Genomic DNA, 18,545 nt, shown 5'->3' on the forward strand with positions numbered 1-18,545 from the left:
TCACTCCCCTATTGCTGACTACAAATGATCTATAACTGGGCTAATAACTCACTAACTAGCAAAGGATATGAACAAAATGTGCACACGTGGCTACATGCAGCTCTCGCTTTGATCTCAAAACAAGCGCATCTACTCACAACCGCTCATGCTGTAAACACAGTCCAGTTCAAAGTAAATGGCACAGATTCATATAATGGTCTATTTGCATATACTGTAGGCCTACTGCAGCTCTGAATGTTTATGCTGCACCGGTCTGTGTAGAGTACGGGCTGAGGTAGGCTATAAGATCACACCAGTAATAGAGCCGTTGTTGTATTACTTGTGAGGCACAGCTGAGTGAGCATACATTTAAATACAGTTGAAGTCAGAATGTAAGTCGGAAGTTTACATACACTTAGGTTGGAGTCATTAAAACTTGTTTTTCAACCACTCCACACATTTCTTGTTAACAAAGTATAGTTTTGGCAAGTCGGTTAGGACATCTACTTTGTGCATGACACAAGTCATTTTTCCAGCAATTGTTTACAGACAGATTATTTAACTTATAATTCTCTGTATCACAATTCCAGTGGGTCAGAAGTTTACACACACTAAGTTGACTGTACCTTTAAACAGCTTGGAAAATTCCAGAAAATGATGTAATGGCTTTAGAAGCTTGATAGGCTAATTGACATAATTTGAGTCAATTGGAGGTGTACCTGTGGATGTATTTCAAGGCCTACCTTCAAACTCAGTGCCTCTTTGCTTGACATTATGGGAAAATCAAAAGAAATCAGCCAAGACCTCAAAAAAAAAATGGTAGTTCTCAACAAGTCTGGTTCATCCTTGGGAGCAATTTCCAAACGCCTGAAGGTACCACGTTCATCTGTACAAACAATAGTACGCAAGTATAAACACCATGGGACCATGCAGCCGTCATACCGCTCAGGAAGGAGAAGCGTTCTGTCTCCTAGAGATTAATGTACTTTGGTGCGAAAAGTGCAAATCAATCCCAGAACAACAGCAAAGGACCTTGTGAAGATGCTGGAGGAAACAGGTACAAAAGTATCTATATCCACAGTAAAACAAGTCCTATATCAACATAACCTGAAAGGCCGCTCAGCAAGGAAGAAGCCACTGCTCCAAAACCGCCATAAAAAAAGCCAGACAACGGTTTGCAACTGCAAATGGGGACAAAGATTGTACTTTTTGGAGAAATGTCCTCTGGTCTGATGAAACAAAAATAGAACTGTTTGGCCATAATGACCATCGTTATGTTTGGAGGAAAAAGGGGGTGGCTTGCAAGCTGAAGAACACCATCCCAACCGTGAAGCACGGGGGTAGAAGCATCATGCTGTGGGGGTGCTTTGCTGCAGGAGGGACTGGTGCACTTCACAAAATAGATGGCATCATGAGGAAGGAAAATGATGTGGATAAATTGAAGCAACATCTCGAGACATCAGTCAGGAAGTTAAAGCTTGGTCGCAAATGGGTCTTCCAAATGGACAATGACCCCAAGCATACTTCCAAAGTTGTGGCAAAATGGCTTAAGTACAACAAAGTCAAGGTATTGGAGTGGCCATCACAAAGCCCTGACCTCAAGCCTATAGAGAATTTGTGGGCAGAACTGAAAAAGCGTGTGCGAACAAGGAGGCCTACAAATCTGACTCAGTTACACCAGCTCTGTCAGGAGGAATGGGCCAAAATTCACCCAACTTATTGTGGAAAACTTGTGGAAGTCTACCCAAAACATTTGACCCAAGTTAAACAATTTAAAGGCAATGCTACCAAATACTAATTGAGTGTATGTAAACTTCTGACCCACCAGGAATGTGATGAAATAAATAAAAGCTGAAATAAATTATTATCTCTACTATTATTCTGACATTTCACATTCTTAAAATAAAGTGGTGATCCTAACTGACCTAAGACAGGGAATTTTTACTAGGATTAAATGTCAGGAATTGTGAAAAACTGAGTTTAAATGTATTTAGCTAAGGTCTATGTAAACATCCGACTTCAACTGTAATTCACTTTTTATTTGTATTTTACTGGGCTGATGGTGCCTGCATCTGATGGTCAGTCTCAGCGGAGGGAGAGAGCATCAGACTGAGGGTCCGCCTATCAACATCCCTCCGCTCTCCTTTTCCTCCACTGACACTGACCTAAAAGGGACACCGTCTTCCAGCTGATGGTGAAACTCAAGTCGCACCGCATTATTTCTGCCTCATGTGCAAATTGATGTTGTTACTCCTATGAACAGAGAAATATTCCTTGATATAAAAAAAGACCCAAGCCACTGATAATAACAACAACGCAAGCCTATAGATACTTTCCTACTCATTCATTACTGCAGCAGTGCTTGCTGTAGCGCTGTGTGGAAACAGGAAGAACAAGCATTCTATGGCTTATAAAAGTGTTGAAGACAAAGTGTTGACAGTGCTGAGTAAGAATTTAAACATGAACTCACTCATAAAAATAGCAGCTCTTTGCTGTATTCGTTGACAGTCTCTCTCTAGTCATGGTTTTAAACGTTTTGAAATCTCACCGTATCAACTTTGCTGTAGCTTTCTTTTATGCCTGCTATGTTACTGCAGACACAGTAATCTGAGCCATCCGATTGGCCAGCGGTAAGCCTATAGTGCACTTGATTTGTACCTTCAGACACATGGAAAGAAATGGTTCAAAATGGCAACAGTTGCTTACCCGGCGCGCAAGGCAGCTGAATTGGGTGCACCTACTGCCAACAGCCAAGACCCCCCAAAAATATTTGAACACAAGGCTTTATCAATGGGTTTTTTACAGAAATGTTTGCCGATCGACTAGGAACGCCTTGGAGATTGACCAGTTGATTGCGATTGACCGGTTGGTGACCACTGCTCTAGAAAGTTGAGTGAAGTTCAATATCTTGCTTCTCTCTGTGGGCTAATATTTATTCTGCTGGGCAGTCCTGGGGAGCTACGTACGTGGCAGTCTCAGGGCTACTGCACGCCCGCGCACACGCACAGCTTAGAGGGAACATTGAGCACAGGCATGTTAGATTCGTCTTTTAATTTGAAGTTAACTGTCATTGAAGTTGGTGGTTACTACTGGTTTCAGATCAGAGGCGAGAGAAACTGTCTGCCATGTTTTGTGTTTTGGTAAGGGCTTGGAGTGATGTCACGCACCCAAGAAGCCTCAACCAATCACCCAACGAGAGGATCAAAACCGTAATGTATCATGGGTAAATTGTGACTGACTGATCTTCAAATAATAATGAGTAGTTATTTATGATGGTTCTTTGTAGATCAGTTAGTCGGCAGTCGCCTGCAATGTCAAACAAGCCTTATGACTTTGCCTCTGGGTATCCTACGAAAGGACATTTTGCGACCGGATATGAGATTACCCAGCATCTCCCAAAAAAAGATGTCATACCCCAGAAACAAAGTATTCTTAGCATATTTTAGCATATTAGCGTATGTGCTAATATGCATCTACTGGTATAGTGTGGCCATATTTCAATGCATTAACGTTATTTTCTCAAACTCTTTAGGGACGATTGGTCCAAAGACCAGATTTGGAGTGAATCTGACTTTTAGTCCATGAGAAGAAGATTTTGTATGATTATTTTAGACATTAGCATTACATAGTCAAAAAAGAGAATTGTTAATATACTGAACAAAAATAATAAAACGCAACATGCAACAGTTTCAACAATTTTACTGAGTTACAGTTCATGTAAGGAAATCAGTCAATTGAAATAAATAAATTAGGCCCTAATCTGTGGATTTCACATGAATGGGCAGGGGTGCAGCCATGGGTGGGCTTGGGAGGACAGAAGCCTACACACTTGGGAGCCAGGCACCCCCACTGGGGAGCCAAGCCCAGCCAATCAGAATGAGTTTTTCCACACAAAAGGGTTTTATTACAGACAGACATACTCCACAGTTTCATCAGCTGTCCGGGTGGCTGGTCAGTATAGCTTCCTTATTTTTTAAGATGTCAATGTCAAACTTAACATGGTTCATCGTGGTAATGTCTTTGATGACCCTAAATGGTTTCAAGTTAATAGGCCATTGTAAAGTGGATTTACAAAGGATTTAAATGGACACGTAAAATCTGATTTTCTGATTTATCAATAACTAAGCCATCTCTTAACCAATCCCTTAGCCTTTTTCAAACTAAGTTTAGAGATGTACCATGGGCCTACATACCGAATTTGGATAGAGGAAAATCTATCCTGACGGTCCTTGAGCCAAATTTGTTCAGCATGAGGAAAGACACCTACATACAGAATATATTAGTGTTTAAGTGAGACTGCTTATAACAGCGCCACCTGTAGGCCAATCGGTGCCATTCTTTTTGATGAAGTTACTCATGGCCTATGGCCTATAGTTTCTGTGTGCCAAAATAAAAATATCTATGCTTGAGTTATTTGACCATGACAATAGGTTTCACCAAAATAAATATATATTGTATTTCTGTCTGTGAGCTGTGTGATGGTTTCTCCAGACCCATACCCTGGCATTCTATCTTTCCGTTGGCCTAAGTAAACACTGGCATAGCCTTGCGGGCCAGATATGGTGGCCAGGTGATGCCTTTCTCCGGCCCAGTGAAGGGCTGGCCCAGCAAACAATATCTGGTTAACAATGAATTTTCAGAACGTTTGAAGGAACATTTTGATCAAGTTTTCAAAAAGTTCGCTTAACGTTTGAGAGATGTTCTCATGAATGTTTCCATGCCAAGTTGGGCTGAGGAGGGGCTGAGTGGCTGGGGCTCGAAGCTGGGGTGGTAGATTAACTCGTTGCTCGTTGCGTGCCACGGTAGTGAGGCACTAAGAGCGTGAGGCTCAGGACAGAAACCAGGCATAATCTGTCGCAAACCCTCCATAATTTCTTCCATAATTCCTTCCCTTCGCTCCCTTAATCTTTTCATTCTTTCCAACTCCTTTCCACTACCCCACCACAGTTTATCTCCTTCTTCCCTTCCCTATTTTTCTACCGCCTCTCTTTTTTCTATCTTCCACTCTTTCCTCTCTGGATCTAGTCCACAATCTGCCTTTCCCTCGAATCCCCCACCCACCCACTTTCTCTTTCTCTCTTCCCTCGCTCCTCTCTCTTCTTTCAATTCAATTCAATTCAAAGGGCTTTATTGGCATGGGAAACATATGTGTACATTGCCAAAGCAAGTGAAATAGATAATAAACAAAAGTGAAATAATAAAAAATGAACAGTAAACATTACACTCACAAAAGTTCCAAAGGAATAGAGACATTTCATATGTCATATTATGGCTACATACAGTGTTGTAACAATGTCCAAATACTTAAAGTACAAAAGGGAAAATAAATAAACACACAGTAAATATGGGTTGTATTTACAATGGTGTTTGTTCTTCACTGGTTGCCCTTTTCTTGTGGCAACAGGTCACAAATCTTGCTGCTGTATTTGTATTTGTATTTGAATGTGTATGGACCCCATTAGCTGCTGCCAAGGCAGCAGCTACTCTTCCTGGGTCCGGCAAACTTAAGGCAGTTATACAATTTTAAAAACCTTACAATACATTCATTACAGAATTCACAACACACTAAGTGTGTGCCCTCAGGCCCATACTCCACTACCTCATATCTATAGCATAAAATATATGTGTACGTGTTTGTATAGTGCGTATGTTATCATGTGTGTGTATGCATGTGTCTGTGCCTATGTTTGTGTTGCTTCATAGTCCCCGCTGTTCCATAAGGTGTATTTTTATCTGTTTTTTAAATCTGATTCTACTGCTTGCATCAGTTATCTGATATGGAATAGAGATCCATGTAGTCATGGCTCAATGTAGTACTGTGCACCTCCCATAGTCTGTTCTGGACTTGGGGGCTGTGAATAGACCTCTGGTGGCATGCCTTGTGGGGAATGCATGGGTGTCTGAGCTGTGTGCTAGTTGTTTAAACAGCCAGCTCAGTGCTTTCAACATGTCAATACCTCTCACAAATACAAGTAGTGATGAAGTTAATCTCTCCTCTACTTTGAGCCAGGAGAGATTGACATGCATATTATTAATGTTTGCTCTCTGTGTACATCCAAGGGCCAGCTGTGCTGCCCTGTTCTGAGCCAATTGCAATTTTCCTAAGTCCCTCTTTGTGGCACCTGACCACACGACTGAACAGTAGTCCAGGTGCGACAAAACTAGAGCATGTAGGACCTGCCTTGTTGATAGTGCTGTTAAGAAGGTAGAGCAGCGCTTTATTATGGACAGGCTTCTCCCCATCTTAGCTACTGTTGTATCAATATGTTTTGACCATGACCAGTTTACAATCCAGGGTTACTCCAAGCAGTTTAGTCACCTCAACTTGCTAAATTTCCACATTATTTATTACAATATTTAATTGAGGTTTAGAGTTTAGTGAATGATTTGTCCCAAATACAATGCTTTTAGTTTTTGAAATATTTAGGACTAACTTATTCCTTGCCACCCATTCTGAAACTAACTGCAGCTCTTTGTTAAGTGTTGCAGTCATTTCAGTTGCTGTAGTAGCTAACGTGTATAGTGTTGAGTCATCCACATACATAGACACACAGGCTTTACTCAAAGCCAGTGGCATGTCGTTAGTGATGATTGAAAAAAGTAAGGGGCCTAGACAGCTGCCCTGGGGAATTCCTGATTCTACCTGTATAATGTTGTAGAGGCTTCCATTAAAGAACACCCTCTGTGTTCTGTTAGACAGGTAACTCTTTATCCACAATATAGCAGGGGGTGTAAAATCATAACACATAAGTTTTTCCAGCAGCAGACTATGATCGATTATGCCAAACGCCGCACTGAAGTCTAACAAAACAGCACCCACAATCTTTTTATTATCAATTTATCTCAGCCAATCATCAGTCATTTGTGTAACTGCTGTGCTTGTTGAATGTCCTTCCCGATAAGCGTGTCTGTTGTCAATTTGTTTACTGTAAAATAGCATTGTATCTGGTCAAACACCATTTTTTCCAAAACTTTACTAAGGGTTGGTAACAGGCTGATTGGTCGGCTATTTGAGCCAGTAAAGGGGGCTTTACTATTCTTAGGTAGCAGAATGACTTTTGCTTCCCTCCAGGCCTGAGGGCACACACTTTCTAGTAGGCTTAAATTGAAGATATGGCAAATAGGAGTGGCAATATTGTCTGCTATTATCCTCAGTAATTTTCCATCCATGCTTTTATTACAAGCAGGCTTGACTACTGTAATGCTCTCCTGTCTGGTCTACCGAAGAAAGCCATTGGTCAACTGCAAAACATACAGAATGCTGCAGCACAGGTAGTGACCAAGACCAGATGGAGAGCACACATTACACTGGTTTTAAGGTCTCAGCACTGGCTGCATGTGAGTTTTAGAATTAATTTTAAGATTCTTCTATTGGTTTTTAAATCAATCCACGATTGCACCCCAATACATGTCAGACATGCTTTTAAGTTATGTACCCAGTAGGTCCCTCAGGTCCTCTGGCCTTTTAACTATCCCAAAGCCTAGGACCAAGAGGCATGAAGATGCAGCCTTTAGTTATAATGCCCCCAGCCTCTGGAATAGCCTGCCAGAGAACCTGATGGGGGCCGAAACTGTGGATATATTTAAAAGAGATCTTAAAACATATGTTTAGCTTTTATTTTCCTTAGGGTGCTTTTTAGTTGTTAAGTTTGTGTCATTCTTTTGTTTTTTATCTTATGTTTGTTGTGTACTAAATCTTTCAGCTTTTATTTTCATTGTTTTTTACTAGTTTTTTCCTGTAAAGCACATTGCGTTGCATTCCATGTCTGAAATGTGCTGTATAAATAAAGCTTGATTTGAACAGAGCCCCAGGACCAGCTTGCTTAGGGGACTCTTCTCCAGGTTCATCTCTCTGTAGGTGATGGCTTTGTTATGGAAGGTTTGGGAATCACTTCCTTTTAGGTGGTTGTAGAATTTAACGGCTCTTTTCTGGATTTTGATAATTAACTGGTATCGGCCTAATTCTGCTCTGCATGCATTATTTGGTGTTTTATGTTGTACATGGAGGATATTTTGCGAGAATTCTGCATGCAGAGTCTCAATTTGGTATTTTGTCCCATTTTAACCTCACAACCATAAAGGGCAATGTGTTCTTTAACTGATTCAAGTGTTTTTTGGCAGATCCTAATTTGTTTGTCAAATGTTATGTTCCTTTTGATGGCGTATAAGGCCCTTCTTGCCTTGTCGCTCAGATTGTTCACAGCTTTGTGGAAGTTTGGTGGCGCTGATGTTAAGGCCGAGGTATGTATAGTTTTTTGTGTGCTCTAGGGCAACGGTGTCTAGATTGAATTTGTATTTGTGGTCCTGGCAAATTGACCTTTTTGGAACACCATTATTTTTGTCTTACTGAGATTTACTGTCAGGGTCCAGGTCTGACAGAATCTGTGCAGGTCTGACAGAATCTTTCACCTTCCGTCTCTACCCTCCCTCTTTCTCTCTCTCCCCCTTTCTCTCACACCCTTGAAAATAACAATGTTGCAGTAATAGAGCCAGCACTTCCTGGTGTTGGTCTAGTGGGCGGAGCGAGCAGACAGAGAGCGAGAGAGAGAGAGAGCGAGAGAGCGAGAGAGAGAGAGCAGCCAGAAAGCTGCAGCAGAGAGTCTGTAGGATTGGTGTTGCCGAATGCAGTCACTGCTGCCTCCTCCTCCTCCTCCTCCACTCCTCCTCTCCTCATCTCCAGCTGCTGCTACAGTGCAGCCGTCCAGCAAGTGGAGCTCTCCTCAGGCTGCAGTAGTCTGGAGTCCAGAAACACAGCACAGCCACCAACAGGAGCAGGGAAGGGGAGACACTAGCGCACAGAGCCAAGCCAGCAACACACACACACACATACACACACACACAGAGGCAGACACTCCTCTCTCGCACCACACCGTTCCGCGCGGCGCCTTCACTGTTCGCTTGTTCACTCACTCTCTCACTCACCCCTCCGCCAGTCTTCTCCCTCGTTCCACTCTGCTCTGCCTGAGAATGGTCCAGCCGGTGCCTGGGGCTCTGCTGTCGTGGCCTGTCTGAACGCACACAAACACACACACACTCAACAGACACCCGGATGCGCGCGCACAAACCGCACAGCAATGTGAGAGGTAAGGGTTTCCGTTTTACCCTACTCTCCTTCTTTCTCTTTCTCCCTATCTCCCTCTCTGTGACGAGGTGACTGTCTTTACTTACAGCAGTAGGGTCTAGCCTGTTGTAAGGGAAAGATATGCTGGGGTTTGTTAGCTTTAGGCTGTGTGTGTGTGTGTGTGTGTGTGTGTGTGTGTGTGTGTGTGTGTGTGTTCGCTTTGCGGAGCACTGGGTTAACATCTGTTTGTTATGTCTTGTCTTGCACACACACACACACACACACACACACACACACACACACACACACACACACACACACACACACACACACACACACACAGAAAATGCATACCAGACTAAATACAAAAGGTCACACAATAGCTTCTATAACTTCTTACTGTGGCGAATGCTAGAAGCAGGAATGTGTGTGTGTGTGTGTGTGTGTGTGTGTGTGTGTGTGTGTGTGTGTGTGTGTGTGTGTGTGTGTGTGTGTGTGTGTGTGTGTGTGTGTGTGTGTGTGTGTGTGTGTGTGTGTGTAGAAGGCTGTGGTTACTCCGGGAAGCAGGAAAGTGGATCAGTAGTTGGGCTACACAGCTTCCATTCCCTCTGTCTGACTCAACAACTCAACATGTTGGAAACCAACGGACCAACCAGAGTGAGGCTTGGTTTACGACTAAACATAAAAAAGCTTGCCTATTTTCTCTAGCATTCCTTTTTCTCTCTTTTTTTCCCTTTACTTTCCTTCTCTCTGTTTTTTTGTCTTTCTCCTCCCAGCTCTGAGCGTCAGCCTGGGGGCGGTGTGGTTTTTAGCATGCACTCTCAGCGTGTTTGTGATATGTAAGGTGAACTCCCCGCCTGCTGCATGTAAATGATGTGTGACATGTGTAGCTGCCGCTACCTTATATGGTGAGCACTGTATTTCAGTACAGTAGAGCCTTGCCAAACATTCCGGGTCGCGGGAGGAGAGAGTGTGTGAGAGGGTGGCTGTGTCTGTGTGAGTGGGTGTGAGTGTTTGCCTGCGTCTCTTTGTGTGTGTCTCACAGAGAGGGAGGAACTGAGAGAGTGCGAGAAAAAGAGAGCAAGAGAGAGAGGAGGAAGAAAGAGAGAGACTCAGTGAATGGAAGGTTTTTAGTTTGCGGCGCGGTGCTGTTTATTTGGAGCAGCTAAGTAAGTGAATACGTACTTTGAACGGCTGAGAGAGTCACCAATGTTGTCATGTAATGGGTTTTACATGTGTGTGTTCAAGAGTAAAGTAACCCTGTTGTCTGTGTGTTATGATGAGAAGACATCTATTATAGCGTTATGACTGGTTCTGCTGTGAAGGGAGGCAGTTGCTAGTAGCTACTAGCTAGCACCATTGGGCCCTCCTTCTCTGGGTTTAGACTTTACAGTCCTGGCCTCTCCACTCTCTTTCTTTCTCTTCTCCTCCCTTCTGTTCTGTTCGTCTCTAAGTTTCCCCTTGATTTACTCTGAGATGCTTTATGATTGTCTTCTACTCTCTTCTCCTCCCTTCCCCTCTCCACTCAGTTTCCTTTTGGTTTCCTCTTGGCGGTATGTCTGTGGTTGAAGCACTGATGAGGAATGTTGTTGTTGTGAGTTAGATGGTTTGCAGTGGCCCATAGAGATGCACTGCTGATTGCGCAGTGGGTTCTGCCTTTCCCTTATGGAATGCCTTGAATCTTTTTTTCTGGAGATCACACTTAGATTAAATATCTCTTTGACAAGGGAGAGTTGTCCCAAGACAGCTGCAAAATAAATTACAAACACATATTTCTATTGTATTGTGCTTTTCAGTTCCTCGTGGAATGAATTGCTGACACACTCTGTGTGTTTGTGTGTGTGTGTCAGCAATTTTGCATGTGTTTGTGTGCCTGTGTGTATATTTTATAGGTTCAATCGTGTTTGTGTACCAGTGTGTGTGTGTGTTTGTCTGCACGTGTGTGAGTGTCTCCCTGTATCGCTCAATGATCTAGGCTCTGCCCTGAGGACAGGATTAGGTGCATGAGAGGTTCCCGCTAACAGGTTACACCTTCATACCAGAGGGGGTTTGAGTCTACAGGCATGTTACTACTGTGTTACGACTGAGTTTGAACTGCGTTATGCCCCATATTACACCCATATCACACTCCATACAATGCTGTCATGGCAACGGGGTAGCGGTTGATTCGATCGCTGCCATATGGCACGGTCCAACCTTTAATGTTCGTTCAAGGGTTTGGCAGGTTGAATAGTCAAATACTTACTTGCAGCTTACCTGGTTATCTGATTTCATTGTCTCAGTAGTATTATGTCTGGATTTTTATTTTTTTTTCCACATTTATTTAACCAGGTAAGCCAGTTGAGAACAAGTTCTCATTTATAACTGCGACCTGGCCAAGATAAAGCAAAGCAGTGCGATAAAAACAACAACAACACAGAGTTACATATGGAATAAACAAAAACGTACAGTCAATAACACAATAGAAAATAGAAAATCTATATACAGTGTGTGCAAATGTAGTAAGTTATGGAGGTAAGGCAATAAATAGGCCATAGTACAAAATAATTACAATTTAGTATTAACACTGGAGTGATAGATGTGCAGAAGATGATGTGCAAATAGAGATACTGGAAAACATACTGTAGAAGAAATGACAGGCAGGGTTCAGCTGTAGCCTGACCTAAAGACAACTGTGCTACTCTGTTACTGCAAGGCTATACTGCAAAGCTACTAGTACATTTACATTTACATCATTTAACAGACACTCTTATCCAGAGCGACTTACAAATTGGTGCATTCAACTTATGATAGCCAGTGGGACAACCACCTTAAAAAATATATATGTTATGGGGGGTGGGGGAAGAAGGATTACTTTATACTATTCCAGGTATTCCTTAAAGAGGTAGGGTTTCAAATGTCTCCAGAAGGTGGTCAGTGACTCCGCTGTCCTGGCGTCGTGGGGGAGCTTGTTCTACCATTGGGGTGCCAGAGCAGCGAATAGCTTTGACTGGGCGTAGTAGAATCATGAATGTATATATATATATTTTTTCCATCTGTAAAAATCTCTGAAAGAGAAACATTTTTACACTGCCAATTTACTTCAGTTATCCATTCTCATTTTGACGCCAAACCCACCACAGGTGTGCATGGCCAAAGAGCTCTATGTTCATGTCATCTGACCAAAGCACTGGTTCCAATCCAAGTGCCAATGCAGTTTAGCAAACTCCAGTTTACATTTGTCAGATGACATGAACATAGATCTCTTTGGTTACGCACACCAGTGGTGGGTTTGTCGTCGAAGTGAGAATGCATGAACAGAAAAGGACCCCGTTCCTACTGTAAAATATGGTGGTGGATCTTTGATGTTATGGGGCTATTTTGCTTCCACTGGTCCTGGGGCCCTTGTTAATTAAGGTCAACGGCATCATTAACTTTACCCAGTAGCAGGATATTTTTGCCAAAAACCTGGTTGCCTCTGCCAGGAAGCTGAAACTTGGCTGTTTAATTTTGACCCCTACATTTTTGACCAAAAAATATTACTTGTTAAACAACATCTCTCCGAGCAATTGTATTTTTTTTTTGCATAAAATATAGCTCAGTATTTGAATTATTTATTTTATACAGTCATTTTTGCTCATCTTTATCTAGGGTGTCAATATTTCGGACCACACTGTACACTTAAAGGGGAAATCTGCAATTGCTACATCCATTTGTTGACTTTTAAATGAAAGTAAGCCGGTACTGTCCGGTACGGAGTACTGGCAAAGGAAATAGTGGCGGTAAACCTTAGGCTCCTACACTGGAATGTATCATTACTCATGTCAGCCACATAAAAAGTTAGCGAATGGATTTGAAAAAAGGTGGTATTACCAACGTTCCAAAATGCGGTGTGGGTTCTTCTCTATGAAGAGAACACTGTGAAATTTTGCCAAGGCAGAGATGACAGGCCGAGACTGAGATGCGCGCGGACAGCAGTAGACACATCGATATGAACTCAATCCAGGTTACAAGTTTCTCAATGCCATTACACTTTCACGTGTTTTTCTAGCAGATGTCTTTTTCCATTCATCAATTGGCTGGTGCGCTGTTGGATTCTGGAATTATTTTAGAGTGGATGAAGTTCGCAGGTAGCCAAGGAGCCTTTGAAATGATTTGTTCGACAATCAGATGAAAACATTATGACTGGTTCTGCTTACCGGTATGCCATTTTAAAAGTGAAAAGACAACTCTTTACTAATTAGGCCCATAAACATTTTTAGGCATGTGCAAATAGGAGATCCAGATAGGAGGCCCTGTACCCCGCAATTAAAAAAAAAGAAATTAAAGAAATTAAATCTACTTTCACCCCTGAAACCAAGTAATTGTTAACAAACACTGTATAGCCTCAAAACATGTTTACATCTGTAATTTTGTAATCTCATGGAAGTTGACATTAGAGGTGTGAACGTTTAAACAAAATTGGGATCGTTAACATAAAGAAAAAATCCCTAACTGAAAAACACAGAATTCAAGTCACAGTGCAGTTATCACAAAACTACCACTAACAGGTCCTGATCATCATCATAAAGAAAAACATTTAAATTAAACAAATACCTAACGCAACAATGCTGTAACGTTAGGAAGCAGGGTTGGCCTCAAATATACATTGACTCCCATTGAACTCATGAGTTGAAATTCGAATTGAATTGGCCAACACCCCACAGGATGTACAATTTGAATTTGAGTGTGAGTAACAGGAAGTAGAATTTAATTCAATGCAATTCAAAGAAATTCCACTCAGTCACATAACAATAGTTTTATTGAATCTGACAGGTCACACTTCCAGATACCAAAGAATATATCAGTTTTATCTGGAAACAATGTTCACATACTCTTTTAACCTTAGTGCTTAGAATAGCCAATTATATTTCCACCAACCATTTAATTTGTTTGGCATCTTTTTTTGAAGTCCTCAGGGTCAACTTGATGAATAATATACAGGTTTTGTTTTCCGTGATCATTAATTTTAAGTTTGTCCTGTACAAGATGTATATTTGTATAGACTACACCTAATACAGACTAGAAGAGGCATTTGAATTTCATTGTATTTAACTGAATTCAGTTCTATTTCCTTAAATTCAAATTTAAATTACAATTCTGTATCCTGTTTACTACTTCAATTCAAATTGAATTGGAATTTATGAGGCATTCTAAATTCAATTCTGAATTGAGCCCAACCTTGGTAGGAGAAAAAAAGCCCATTGTTTTATTAACCGGATCAGTAATGCATGAGGGAGAGAGAAGCAGAGCAGCAGTTCAAGCAGGGAGCTGGGGAGGGGCTGTGCGTTGTGTGTCTGTGAGTGACGAGGGGAGCAGAGAGGGGGAGAGAGATAGCAACCAAGTTGACTTGCGCTGGTAGACTAACTTCTTGTTAGTTATTTATCATCTCATCTGATTACATAGTACCTGTCTTGACTGCATCAAACCGAGAGAAGCTAGTTAAGATAGCTAGCTAGTTAAGATTAGCTAGGCTAATTGAGACTACATACACTACCGGTCAAAAGTTTTAGAACACCTACTCATTCAAGGGTTTTTCTTTATTTTTTTTACTATTTCCTACATTGTAGAATAATAGTGAAGACATCAACACTATGAAATAACACATATGGAATCATGTAGTGACCAAAAAAGTGTTAAACAAATCAAGATATATTTTATATTTGAGATTCTTCAAATAGCCACCATTTGCCTTGATGACAGCTTTGCACACTCTTGGCATTCTCTCAACCAGCTTCACTTGGAATGCTTTTCCAACAGTCTTGAAGGAGTTCCCACATATGCTGAGCACTTGTTGGCTGCTTTTCCTTCACTCTGCGGTCCGACTCATCCCAAACCATCTCAATTTGGTTGAGGTCGGGGGATTGTGGAGGCCAGGTCATCTGATGCAGCACTCCATCACTCTCCTTCTTGGTAAAATAGCCCTTACACAGCCTGGAGGTGTGTTGGGTCATTGTCCTGTTGAAAAAAATGGATAGTCCCACTAAGCCCAAACCAGATGGGATGGCATATCGCTGCAGAATGCTGTGGTAGCCATGCTGGTTAAGTGTGCCTTGAATTCTAAATAAATCACAGACAGTGTCACCAGCAAAGCACCCCCACACCATAACACCTCCTCCTCCATGCTTTACGGTGGGAAATACACATGCGGAGATCATCCGTTCACCCACACCGCGTCTCATAAAGACACAGCGGTTGGAACCAAAAATCTCAAATTTGGACTCCAGACCAAAGGACACATTTCCACCGGTCTAATGTCTTGCTCGTGTTTCTTGGCCCAAGCAAGTTCTCTTCTTCTTATTGGTTTCCTTTAGTAGTGGTTTCTTTTCGACCATGAAGGCCTGATTCACACGGTCTCCTCTGAACAGTTGATGTTGAGATGTGTCTGTTATTTGAACTCCGTGAAGCATTTCTTTGGGCTGCAATTTCTGAGGCTGGTAACTCTAATGAACTTATCCTCTGCAGCAGAGGTAACTCTGGGTCTTCCATTCCTGTGGCGGTCCTCATGAGAGCCAGTTTCATCATAGCGCTTGATGGTTTTTGCGACTGCACTTGAAGAAACTTTCAAAGTGCTTGAAATGTTCCATATTGACTGACCTTCATTTCTTAAAGTAATGATGGACTTTGCTTTTTTTAGCTGTACTTGCCATAATATGTATTTGGTCTTTTGCCAAATAGGGCTATCTTCTGTATATCCCCCTACCTTGTCACAACACAACTGATTGGCTCAAACGCATTAAGAAGGAAATAAATTCCACAAATTAACTTTTAAGAATGCACACCTGTTAATTGAAATGCATTCCAGGTGACTACCTCATGAAGCTGGTTAAGAGAATGCCAAGAGTGTGCAAAGCTGTCATCAAGGCAAAGGGTGGCTATTTGAAGAATCTCAAATCTCAAATATATTTTGATTTTTTTAACACTTTTTGGGTTACTACATGTGTTATTTCATAGTTTTGATGTCTTCACTATTATTCTGCAATGTAGAAAATAGTAAAAATAAAGAAAAACCCTTGAATGAGTAAGTGTTCTAAAACTTTTGACCGGTAGTGTAACTTTAACTGTGTGCTTTCTCCCTTTCCTACAATTGGCCAACAACAACAAGATACTCTCATGAGTGGCCCTAGTACTGATCAGAGTACATCTTATATCCACCATACAGTTTAATGCAAATGCATTGGCCACAGGCAGAGCAATAACAGGTCTGTTATGGTGTGTGCAGTTAAACCCCAGAGACTCTTAACAGCCACTGAGACACTGTTGTAAATGTGAGCCGATGGCCTTCTCATTAGACCATAAGAGAAGTCATTATCCTCCATGCGCCTGTTCATGAGTTCAACACATCTGAGCACACACACACACACACAGTCATTCCGACGGTCACGCACATGGCCACACAGTTGGACATTCACGGCAGCTTAAACACACAACAGGGTACATGCCAGCATGTGTGTTTGTGTGTGTGTGTGTGTGTGTGTGTGTGTGTGTGTGGTTAGTGACTGTGTATGTGGGCCACACAACAGATCTCATTGTCTTCTGATCCTCTGTTTGCTCTCATTGGAATGAGTAGCCATTGTTTGTGGTCCGATGCTCGTTTCTAACCACAAACTCTCACTCTCTTGCTCACACACAGACAACAGACACACACACCACTTCGCCCCCCTGACAAACCAGGCATATGCTGCAAGAGGCAAAAAAAGGGGATCTGATACTGAGGAGGGTTATTATGACGATTATTAGGAGTAGGTCAGGTAATTTTGTGTGTTCTGTTTAATACTCACTGATGATAATGATGATAAGGAGGATGATGAAGGAAAATATTAAATGGGCTATGAGGAAGGTGTTAGACCTGTCCAGTATAAGACCCTGTGCTGTATTGCTGAACTAACCCAGTGAACCCATAAGACCGTGTTTGGTCCCTGCCCTGTCCTTGGCCTGCGGTCATCTCTCTGGTCATAAAAGCTCTCAGTCAACATGGGAAGTGGCGTTGTCAAGGAAACAGTGTTTACTCTGGGATATATGGCTCATGGCTGTGTGTCACGGTGGTGGAGAGGCGGGCCTAGATAAAGTTGCAGTGTGAGTATAAGTGTGTGTGTGTGTTAACTTAGGTGTGTATGTGTGAGTCTGAGTATGTGTGTGTGTGTGCTTGCATGTGCGTGTGTGAGAGTGCATGTGTGCGTGCAAATGTATGCGAGTGAGTTTGTGTCAGTGAGTGTATGTGTCAGGGTGAGGGTGAGCGAGGGCGATATTGACTTCTGATATTTAAAGCACACCAAACAGCCAGGGCTGCGGTATTGCATTTCCTCTAACACCTTCAACTCCGAAGGCCTATCTCAGCACACCATTGCCCTTATTCTGACTCTGTGCTGAAACCACTCCTTTACTAAAGAACAGGCTGAGGGAGATGTAATGCTGCTGTGTCTTTTTATTTCTGTGAACTGTGCATACAGGCAGCTCTCAGGAAAGCTGAAACAAGGGTAAAATATTTCAGTTCTCTGTTGGCACTATGTATACTTTTCTTCAGACTTGCACTTTAATAATTTGTATACTACATTTTTATGCTTTGGAGGGTGGAAGTATGCAGCTAGAAGCTCAGTCTGTGATTGTAGCATGATGTCAAGCAAGGCTAATTATCTAGCTATCATCATCCAGTTATTCCTCAGGAAGCCTTATCATAACTGTGAACCACACCCTTGGCAACTCCTATGCCAGCCTGCACAATTAGCATGTAGCCTCGACAGCTGTAGCTTTCCATGTTGTCAGGCTGTCTCCCTCTTGAGTCAAACTAGTAGGCTACGCTACACAATGGTTGTCACCTCACCACCATAGCTGATGAACCTGTCTAAGATCATGTACACAGCATAGATTTTATAAATGTGTAGTTGGACCTTGTTGTGATTTAATTAGACATTTTCTAACACTAAAACCTATTGGGTCCATACTTGCAAACATTAGAAAAAGTTTAAACTTAAAATAACTGTCCAGTGAAAATCTCACTTTTAAAAGTTAATATTCTGTTAACTCATACCCAAATAATGTTTTTGACTCATCCTATACTCGTATTTGTGGCCAAAGCATAACTTGGAGTTTAAAAAAAACAGTCAAAAACCCCACTTCAAACTTGTGTCTCAAACAGACCTTTTAAAAAATGCTTGCTATTTCCTCATAGAGGATGATGTCATCCTCCTGAGGAGGATGAGCTGGCTAATCAGCGGTCTGCTCGCATTAATATCTTTAATGACCGGTATATGTTGTTGGGGTATGCACACACCATTCCAACACAGAAAGGCTACTTTTTAATATACTTACTTGCCATTTTTTGGAAGGAAAACTATTTCACTCATTATTGACACCCCTAAAGATTCTTATAAGTGAAGTAGTCAAAAGTTGAGTATTTGATCTAGTGATGGGAAGTTTTGCTCTTTTTACTGACTCAAAAGTCAAAATAACGAATCTTTTGACTCATTCCGTTCCGTAATGAGTCAGT

At 41.8% G+C, this 18,545-nt stretch overlaps 1 protein-coding gene across 4 annotated transcripts in view; it reads left to right on the plus strand.

The window, feature by feature from the left end:
• The window catches only part of mbnl1 (muscleblind-like splicing regulator 1), a 114,124-nt gene that overhangs the window by 19,651 nt on the left and 75,928 nt on the right, over positions 1 to 18,545 (plus strand). The window contains exon 1 of one of the 4 annotated variants that reach the window (XM_084183880.1): positions 8,606 to 9,062. The exons of 2 other annotated variants lie outside the window; for them this stretch is intronic. The gene's annotated coding sequence lies outside the window, so the exon portion shown is untranslated. Of the gene's footprint in view, positions 1 to 8,605; positions 9,063 to 10,061; positions 10,210 to 18,545 lie in introns of those variants that run through there. One more of the 4 variants, XM_084183881.1, reaches the window with a different exon arrangement.

This window comes from Coregonus lavaretus (genome assembly GCF_964263955.1).
Source record: "Coregonus lavaretus genome assembly, chromosome: 19".
Classification (NCBI taxonomy): domain Eukaryota; kingdom Metazoa; phylum Chordata; class Actinopteri; order Salmoniformes; family Salmonidae; genus Coregonus; species Coregonus lavaretus.